The sequence below is a fragment of the Schistocerca serialis genome, chromosome 5 (assembly GCF_023864345.2).
Source record: "Schistocerca serialis cubense isolate TAMUIC-IGC-003099 chromosome 5, iqSchSeri2.2, whole genome shotgun sequence".
Classification (NCBI taxonomy): domain Eukaryota; kingdom Metazoa; phylum Arthropoda; class Insecta; order Orthoptera; family Acrididae; genus Schistocerca; species Schistocerca serialis.
In genome coordinates, this window is record NC_064642.1 from 405,297,214 (window position 1) to 405,306,700 (window position 9,487).

Genomic DNA, 9,487 nt, shown 5'->3' on the forward strand with positions numbered 1-9,487 from the left:
TGTCATTATCAGTTACTGCAGAAAAAGAAAAACATTGTTCGTGGCACTCGTGTTCATTATATCTTTCACGCAGCTCCGAAACAAATATTTGCTGAAACTTCTGGAAATATTTGCTGTTCATATTAGCAGGGATTTTGTATAGGCAGATGTTGCTACTATTATCAGTGGGCATTGTGTATCGGGCTGAATGATAAGGTGCTATGCAGTCTCATTTAACCTGTCCTTGCAAAACAGGCCGTAGCAGTCTGTCCTGTGCGTACAGTCAGATAACGTGTTTGCCAGTAAACAGTGTTCTTATTGCAAAAACATATTTTTTAAAGGTTAATGTTTGGTTTTTTCCTCAGAAAGGATTAGCACTAAGTAGTTGCTGGCTTCAGTAGGTACTCAAATGAAGGCTCAGAAGAAATGATCATAAACTGCCGATTTCTGACACACTGATTAGTGGAATGTCTTTTACGGATGCCTCGTTATATGGCATTCCAGAATAGGTTGAGTATATAACATCATTCACTAAAACACGCACTTGATATTTCCACTCCTCCATTTATATCACAATTTTATGTGGTGTCACCGCCGGACACCACACTTGCTAAGTTGTAGCTTAAATCGGCCGCGGTCCATTTAGTACATGTCGGACCCGCGTGTCGCCACTGTGTGATCGCAGACCGAGCGCCACCACAAGGCAGGTCTCGAGTTACGGACTAGCACTCGCCCCAGTTGTACTACGACTTTGCTAGCGACTACACTGACGAAGCCTTTCTCTCATTTGCCGAGAGACCGTTGGAATAGCCTTCAGCTAAGTCCATGACTACGACCTAGCAAGGCGCCATTAGCCGTATCTGAAGATAGTCTTATTTGTATTATCAAGAGCGATGTACCACAAGGATGGAATAAAGTTAAGTATTCGAGGAGCTGCATACTTTTCTTATTAGCTTTCACTACTTATCCTGTTCCAGAATTCACGCCCGTCTGCGTTAGATAGCGTGCATTTAGGCCTCCTCTATCTACAAGGTGTTGGCACATTTACCAACACATCATTTTATGTAACGGAAATATTTTGCAACCTGATCTCCATATCTGCTAAACGTATCTGTACATCCACGTCCTCCACAAGCCATCGTATAGCGCGTGGTGGAAGGTAAGTTGAATCAGTACTATTCATTTCCTTCCATGCTTATTAGCAAATAGAGCGAGAGAAAAACTATGGTTTATATGCCTCTGTACGAGCCCTAACGTCTCGTATCTCTGTGTCGTGGTCCTTACACGGAATCCACATTGGCGGCATGTAGAATTGTTCTGTAGTTAACTTGAAATGCCGGTTTTCTAAATTTTCCAAATAGTGTTTCGCGAAAAGAACGTCATTTCCCTCCAGGGATTCCCATTTGAGTTCACAAACTATCTCTCTAATACGTGTTCAACGAATGTACCGGTAACAAATTTAGCAGCCCGCCACTGAATGGCTTATACGTATTCCTCTAATCTGACTTGGTGGGGACCCCAAACACTCGAGCGCACTCAAGAATGGGTCTCACTAATGTTCTATACGCGATCTCCTTTGAAGATGAACCACACTTTCCTAAAATTCTCTGAATAAAGTCGACCTTTCGCCTTCTACCGTATTTACGTGCTTCATCCATTGCAAATCGCCGGCCGGGGTGGCCGAGCGGTTCTAGGCGCTACAGTCTGGACCCGCGCGACCGCTACGGTCGCAGGTTCGAATCCTTCCTCGGGCATGGATGTGTGTGATGTCCTTAGGTTAGTTAGGTTTAAGTAGTTCTAAGTTCTAGGGGACTGATGACCTCAGCAGTTAAGTCCCATAGTGCTCAGAGCCATTTGAACCATTTTTTTTTAAGGCCGTATTCTAACATTACGGTATCGTATTTATCACTCATCTGCGTTAACTTAAATTTTTCTACATATAGAGCAAACTGCTATTTATCAAACCAACTAGAAATTTTGTCTAGGTCAACTCTTATTCTCCTACAGCCACTCGACGACGACATCTTCTTGTAAACCACAGAGCCATAAGCAAACAGCCATAGATTGCTGCTCACCCTGATCGTCAGATCATTATGTGTTTAGACGATAAAAGCAGTCCTATCACACTTCCATGACACATTCCTAGCCATGCCCTTCTCTCAGATGAACACTCCGCGCCGAATACCTGCTTCCCTCAAATTATCAGTATCTAGCACACCCCTATAAGGCTTGCTCTGTTGAACTAGATGTTTAATGCGCTGCTCACAATGTTAAGTCCCATAGTGCTCAGAGCCATTTTGCGCTGCTCACACATTCTGGCCTCTGCGGGAATATGTCTCCTGTGTGAGGCGTCAATACGGTAGGCCTACACAGCTATAAACAGGGCGGTTATAATTAAACTTTCGGTACTTGAGAGAAGCCCCACGAAAAACGAATGATTGTTGGACAATGAGACTTAGTGGATGCATTTGTAATCACGCGAGAAGGAGAAATAACTAACAAATGATTGGAAGAATCGTTTTAATTTCCATAAGAGAGGGTAACATTTGTTGAGTGTGTACCATGTTTGCGTTCCAGGTTACAAGCGTTGTCAGTGTGGCGACCTTCTGCATCCACGACAGCCTGGAAGCTTATACTGATACACATGTGTTCGCAGCTCTTTTCGAACGGTCGACCATGGAACGTTCAGCTGTCGTGACACAGCTCGTGTACTGCTTGAATATCACACATTGCGTCGACCATTCTCAGCCATGGCAACAGTGGTTTCTTCAACAATTTGTGGCAGAATTAGCAGTTGGCCTCTCGCAGGAGCAATTGACAAATCGCCAGTTAACTCGAACTATTGAACCACGTTCTTTAAACCCGTCGCGGAAAGAGGATAGCTCCGTATTCCTTTGATGCGTCGATTCTGGCGCAAAAGCAGCAGCACAATTGTTTTGATAAAACAGCCTTACGAGTACGGTCTTGCTCTCCTTGTCCAGACCCATGTTGACTGTCTGCAACCTTAATGCACACTGACGCTTGTGCTTCAACCCTACATCGCCGTACCGGGACAGGCGCCTAACGGCGCGTCATGACCCCAACACTATTAACAACTCAGCTGCTGCAGCACACGGCCTGACAAGTGAGCATCGTTCAAGTTGAGTACCCATACGGTAAATAGTTTCCGCTCTTCACTGGCAGAAGTAGTGGAAGTTTAATTATAAACAGCCTGTTCAGTGGCCAGTCTCTAGGGTGGCACCGCATAGTGACGGTTAGGCGCCACGTAGATGGCGCGCATGTCATATCCATCCACCTTAGTTACGCTCGGACACCACAAAGGGCGCTGATAGCTGGGTCTACGTCTTGCTTCCATCAGACGTCAGACAATAGTATGCAAACTAAACTAACATTCATCCGCCAGTAGCAGATACAAGCGGCCGTCCAGCTCCACTCGTCCAGTTGTCGCCGTCACCTGTTGCTACCATCTGCCATAAATTTCCAGCAGTCATCAGACAGTTGACACGTTGCTGCAGTCACTGCACTGTATGGTAGTGTACACCGAATGTCACAGTGCGCGTTTTGACTCAAGATCAACCCTACCATAACCCGGGCAATAACTATAGACCGAACCACTTGCAGTTTCCGCCCCCAAGACTTTTACCTTATGATTTACGACCGCCATATCCACATAACTAACACACTACCATACGTCGGACTAACACTTCATCACAGACTAACGTTGAAGTTCAACACAAAATGCTCACGATAGACTAAAATTAGTAAAACTACAAACCAGCCGAATTTGGAGATTGCACCCCTCTACAATCCTCCACATCTATAAATCCCTGATCCAGCCCATCCTCTGCTATGCAAATGTGGCATGGACTTTCGCTCCTCCCTCCTTTTATTACGCCCTACAGATCCTCAAACGCCATTCACTCCCCTTAGCCTTTCGGATCTGCTTGCCTTCTCCCACCCGCATCCTCTAACAACTTTTAAAATTGTCCACCCTATTATTCCATTTTGGACACCTCCGAATATTCTTCTTTAGCCTAAACTCCACACCGTCCAGCCCCTAGTTTTGATCTGCTCACTGCTGCTGGTACGCTGCCGCGTCTCTATCACTACGTTCCTACAACACTACACCTCCACACCCTCCACGTCATCTCCCAACGAAACCGTAATCGTGTTCGCCTATCAGACCACGAAATTGGCCCTGATATAAACCAGTCCTGCCAGATCTAAGAGAACCCACCCCACGTCCCTCAGCCAGGGCTTCCTACCTCTCCACTCCTGCCCACCCACAACCTAAGGTTTGGTCCAGATGGGCATCCCAAATCCCTCCTCCAAACATCCGCTCACTCAAACACCCTCTCACACACTACCCCAACTGCTATGTTCCCATGATATCCCTCTCTCTAGCATTCTACGCCCACTCATCACATCACTTACCTTGTCTCTGTCTCTATCTTAATCAATCAACACACCGGCTTTTTACTTTAACTTACGCAACTGCCCATCTGTCTTTTATATTTTGTGAAAAATTCATTTCCCATTTCATATGTTTCAATATTTTAATTGATCAGCAACTCCGCCTTTCATATTTTTAAATTACGCAGCTAACATTCTGTCTTTTTATTGTGTCAAACATTCATTGTGTCAAACATTCATTGTGTCAAACATTCATTGTGTCAAACATTCATTGTGTCAAACATTCATTGTGTCAAACATTCATTGTGTCAAACATTCATTGTGTCAAACATTCATTGTGTCAAACATTCATTGTGTCAAACATTCACTTTGTCAAACATTCACTTTGTCAAACATTCACTTTGTCAAACATTCACTTTGTCAAACATTCACTTTGTCAAACATTCACTTTGTCAAACATTTACTTTGTCAAACATTTACTTTGTCAAACATTCACTTTGTCAAACATTCATTCTGTCAAACATTCATTTTCTCAAACACTCATTTTGTCAACCACCGTGTCCAATTTTATAACGTACTTTCAAATATTTACTCTCATATAGGGCAAAGGAAATGAAATGGCAATAAAAGAAAAAAATTTTGACAGAACCAGGCCTTCGATACTGTTACCATCAACTGAGCCAGACTGGAACAACCATCAGATTAGCCAGTCATCGTTCAGTGAGCTGGCTTTAGACCAATCTTCAGTGGAATGGGTTTAAACTAGTGTGCAAAACTTCAACTTCAGTGCCACGCCTTCTCATCAGCTTCACACTAAAGCGGAGTATGTATATATTATTATCAGTTGTTGTTGATTTCCATCTTGAGCTTACTGCAGTTTAATTAAATAGAATTACACGAGACGCGTTTCGCTTTTATTTCCAAAGCATCTCCTGTGGTTATTCTCAAAATGGGATTCATATAACCATGGGAGATGCTTTAGAAATAAAAGCGAAAGGCGTCGGGTGTAATTCTATTTAAATAAAATGGAGTAAGCTCAAGACGGAAAACCAACAATAACTGATTTTAACAGTTGCTGCGCAAGATGGGCATGGAATAACGTATTATCTACATATCATGTTTAAATGATAACTATTTCTTATTGTGTTGCCAACATAATTTTTTTTGTACTCCACTTTTGCCCAATGACGAGACAGTTGCTGCGTGGAAGAATGCCACGTCAATACAGCAGTTACTTTTTGTGGCAGCGGATCCCCTTCCTGCTGCATTTACGTTGAACATCAAACGATAGTGTCAAACACCGAGCAACAGGTTTTCTAAATAACTCCGGGCAGTACCTAATGGCTCCTTCCAGAAGACCATGACTTACACTAACCCTCCTAGCCCTCGCCACCCTCTCTATATTCAATCCGTAAGTTAGCACTCAAGTCTCTGATGACTTCACTATCGACGAGATTTTATCAACGCTGATATTCCTCCTTCCGCATCCTTATTACTAAACCGTGGTAAAAGATATCGACGTAAGGCTTTCAAAAACTATTGCTATGCTTAACGTACTCGCATACAGTTTATCAAAGATAAGTTCAGAAAGTGAGATACACATCTCGTCCACGCTGAGACCATTGTGGAAGAAGGTGAGCGCATTTTGAGAAGAGAGTAAATATTTTGGGTTCCCTGCAGAGACAGTTCTGCAGCACTACTGTTAACAGGTGCAACATAGTGTGCGAATTAAATTGGCAACTAGAAACGTACTCCGCAGTTGAAGTATGCGGGAAAATACAATTTTTATGGGCAAAGCGTCTAAATAGCACACAGCTTCACCGTGAAATTCTGGCGGTATACGGGCCAAATACAATGTCGCGTCCAGCCGTAGCCAACAATTTGCCCAAGGCCGCTCAGGCGTGGGTATTGCCGATCCGACAGTTATGCCACCGACATCGACAACGTTCGACAATGTCCATGCAGTCAAGAAACCGATTCGCAACAGTCGCAAGTTTTGTAACGAGGACGTTCACTCAATGTTTAACGAATAGCTCCGTGAGCAAGGAGTGAATTTCCATAGTCGAGGAATTGATTAACAGAACGTCCCGACCGTTGTTTACTGAGGGATAGTGGTTATGTTGAAAATCGTATCATGCGCCTGTGTCACTCTGAAGTGTAGTGCAGCAATAATAGAAGTTACTTGGCCGGTCATGATAATGTGTAACTTACTTTTTGAAGTCCCCTGGTATCTGGAAATACTGAAGTTTTTTTATGGAGGACTGCCCATGTTTAACGCCATGTGCGAAATCTTGTAAGGAATACACATAATCCTGACTGTTTACAGTAAAAATTTTCGAAAAAAACTGCTGCTAACTTCTGTGAAATTGAGGTGACAGTATAGAGCGACACTGGACTTCCAGCTCAATCTCCGTTTAGAGACCAACTACGAGGTTCGGCCCTTTGTATTGGACCTCGTCTGTGGCTCACTATACGGCCTCTTTTTAACAGAAAACACTATAATCTTGTTTTAAGTAGTTCTCTCGAATTCCTCAAAAAATTATATCGTTCTATATAAAGAGCAAGACTGCTCATATTAACTAAACCGCAAAGTAGTCGCTAATTGCCTACCATCGTTTGTTTCGAATCTTGAAACTTTTACATTGTATTGTTTTGATTACAGGTACCATAGCTTCTATGTTTTGTGGAAACTTTACCATAATTCTGCCGCATCTGCAGCTCATAATTACTTATTTTCTGTTCCTGTTTTTATGACCTACCCATTCTCAACACAAATTATCCATTTGTCGCGAAGGTCATATGTCTAGAACTTACATGAAGTTAATTAGTGCTTACATCTTTTTGTAATGGGAAATGCATGAAACTGTAAATAGAAAATAAATAATGAGGCAGTCCCGCTACAGCAGAAGCATAGTGTTATTTGTGAAATACTCGACCTGAACACGTTATATGGGAAACATCTGTAATGTGATGGGGCTAAAAGTACAACTAGGAATAGCGCTCCATGATAGTCATTGTATGAATTTTCATGAAGCAATAACGTTAGAAAGTTACACAAAATTACTCAATAGTGGACGGCTGATGCCAACAAAAAGGTTGCAGTAGAAGAGATATGTTTCGAAGCATCGCAGATGAAGAAGTGCTCATAGAGTTTAAGGTATGCAATCTACAGCCCATGTTCACTAGATTTTTGGTTTCCGAAGATCGTTCCTGTTAGACAGCTGAACATTGACCGTTCCTCCCTGGACACACTGTGTAGTTGTATAGAGGGTGGTCCATTGATAGTGACCTGGCCAAATATCCCACGAAATAAGTATCAAACTCGTCTAGCTTGAAGGGGGAAACCAGATGGCGCTATGGTTGGTCCGCTAGATGGCGCTGCCATAGGTCTAACGGATATCAACTGCGTTTTCTAAAAAATAGGAACCCCCATTTTTATTACATATTCGTGTAGTAAGTAAAGATTTATGAATGCTTTAGTTGGACCACTTTTTTCACTCTGTGACAGATGGCGCTGTAATAATCACAAACTTATAAGTACGTGGTATTACATAACATTCCGCCAGTGCGGACGGCATTTGCTTCGTTATACATTACCTGTGTTAAAATGGACCGTTTACCAATTGCGGAAAAGGTCGATATCGTGTTGATGTGCGGCTATTGTGATCAAAATGCCCAACGGGAGTGTGCTATGTAAGCGGCTCGGTATCCTGGACGACATCATCCAAGTGTCCGGACCGTTCGCCGGATAGTTACGTTATTTAAGGAAACAGGAAGTGATCAGCCACATGTGAAACGTCAACCACGACCTGCAACAAATGATGCCCAATTAGGTGTTTCAGCTGCTGTCGCGGCTAATCCGCACATCAGTAGCAGACAAACTGCGCGAGAATCGGAACTCTCAAAAACGTCGGTGTTGAGAATGCTACATCAACATCGATTGCACCCATACCATATTTCTATGCACCAGGAATTGCATGGCGACGACTTTGAACGTCGTGTGCAGTTCTGCCACTGGGCACAAGAGAAATTACGGGACGATGACAGATTTTTTGCATGCGTTCGCTTTAGCGACGAAGCGTCATTCACCAACAGCGGTAACGTAATCTGGCATAATATGCACTACTGGGCAACGGAAAATCCACGATGGCTGCGACAAGTGGAACATCAGCGATTATGGGAGGAAGGATGATTGGCCCCCATTTTATCGATGGCATTCTGAATGGTGCAATGTATGCTGATTTCCTATGTAAGTTCTACCGATGTTACTACAAGATGTTTCACTGCATGACAGAATGGCGATGTACTTCCAACATGACGGATGTTCGGCACATAGCTCGCGTGCAGTTGAAGCGGTATTGAATAGTATATTTCATGACAATTGGATTGGTCATCGAAGTACCATAACATGGCCCACACGTTCACCGGATCTGACGTCCACGGATTTCTTTCTGTGGGGAAAGTTGAAGGATATTTGCTATCGTGATCCACCGACCACGCCTGACAACATGCGTCAGCGCATTGTCAATGCACGTGCGAACATTACGGAAGGCGAACTTCTCGCTGTTGAGAGGAATGTCGTTACACGTATTGCCAAATTCATTGAGGTTGACGGGAATCATTTTGAGCATTTATTGAATTAATGTGGTATTTACAGGTAATCGCGCTGTAACAGCATGCGTTCTCAGAATGATAAGTTCACAAAGGTACATGTATCACATTGGAACAATCGAAATAAAATGTTCCTACGTTCTGTATTTTAATTTAAAAATCCTACTTGTTACCAACTGTTCGCCTAAAATTGTGAGCCATATGTTTGTCACTATTACAGCGCCATCTATCACAAAGCGAAAAAAGTGGTCCAACTAAAACATTCGTATTTCTTTACGTACTACACGAATGTGTAATAAAAATGGGGGGTTTCTTTTTTTTAAAAAAAAAAACGCAGTTGATATCCGTTTGACCTATGACAGCGCCATTTAATGGACCAACCATAGCGCGATATGGTTTCCCCCTTCAAGCTAGATAAGTTTCGTTCTTTTTAGCTTTTTCGTTTGACGCTTATTTCGTGAGATATTTGGCATACAATTATCAG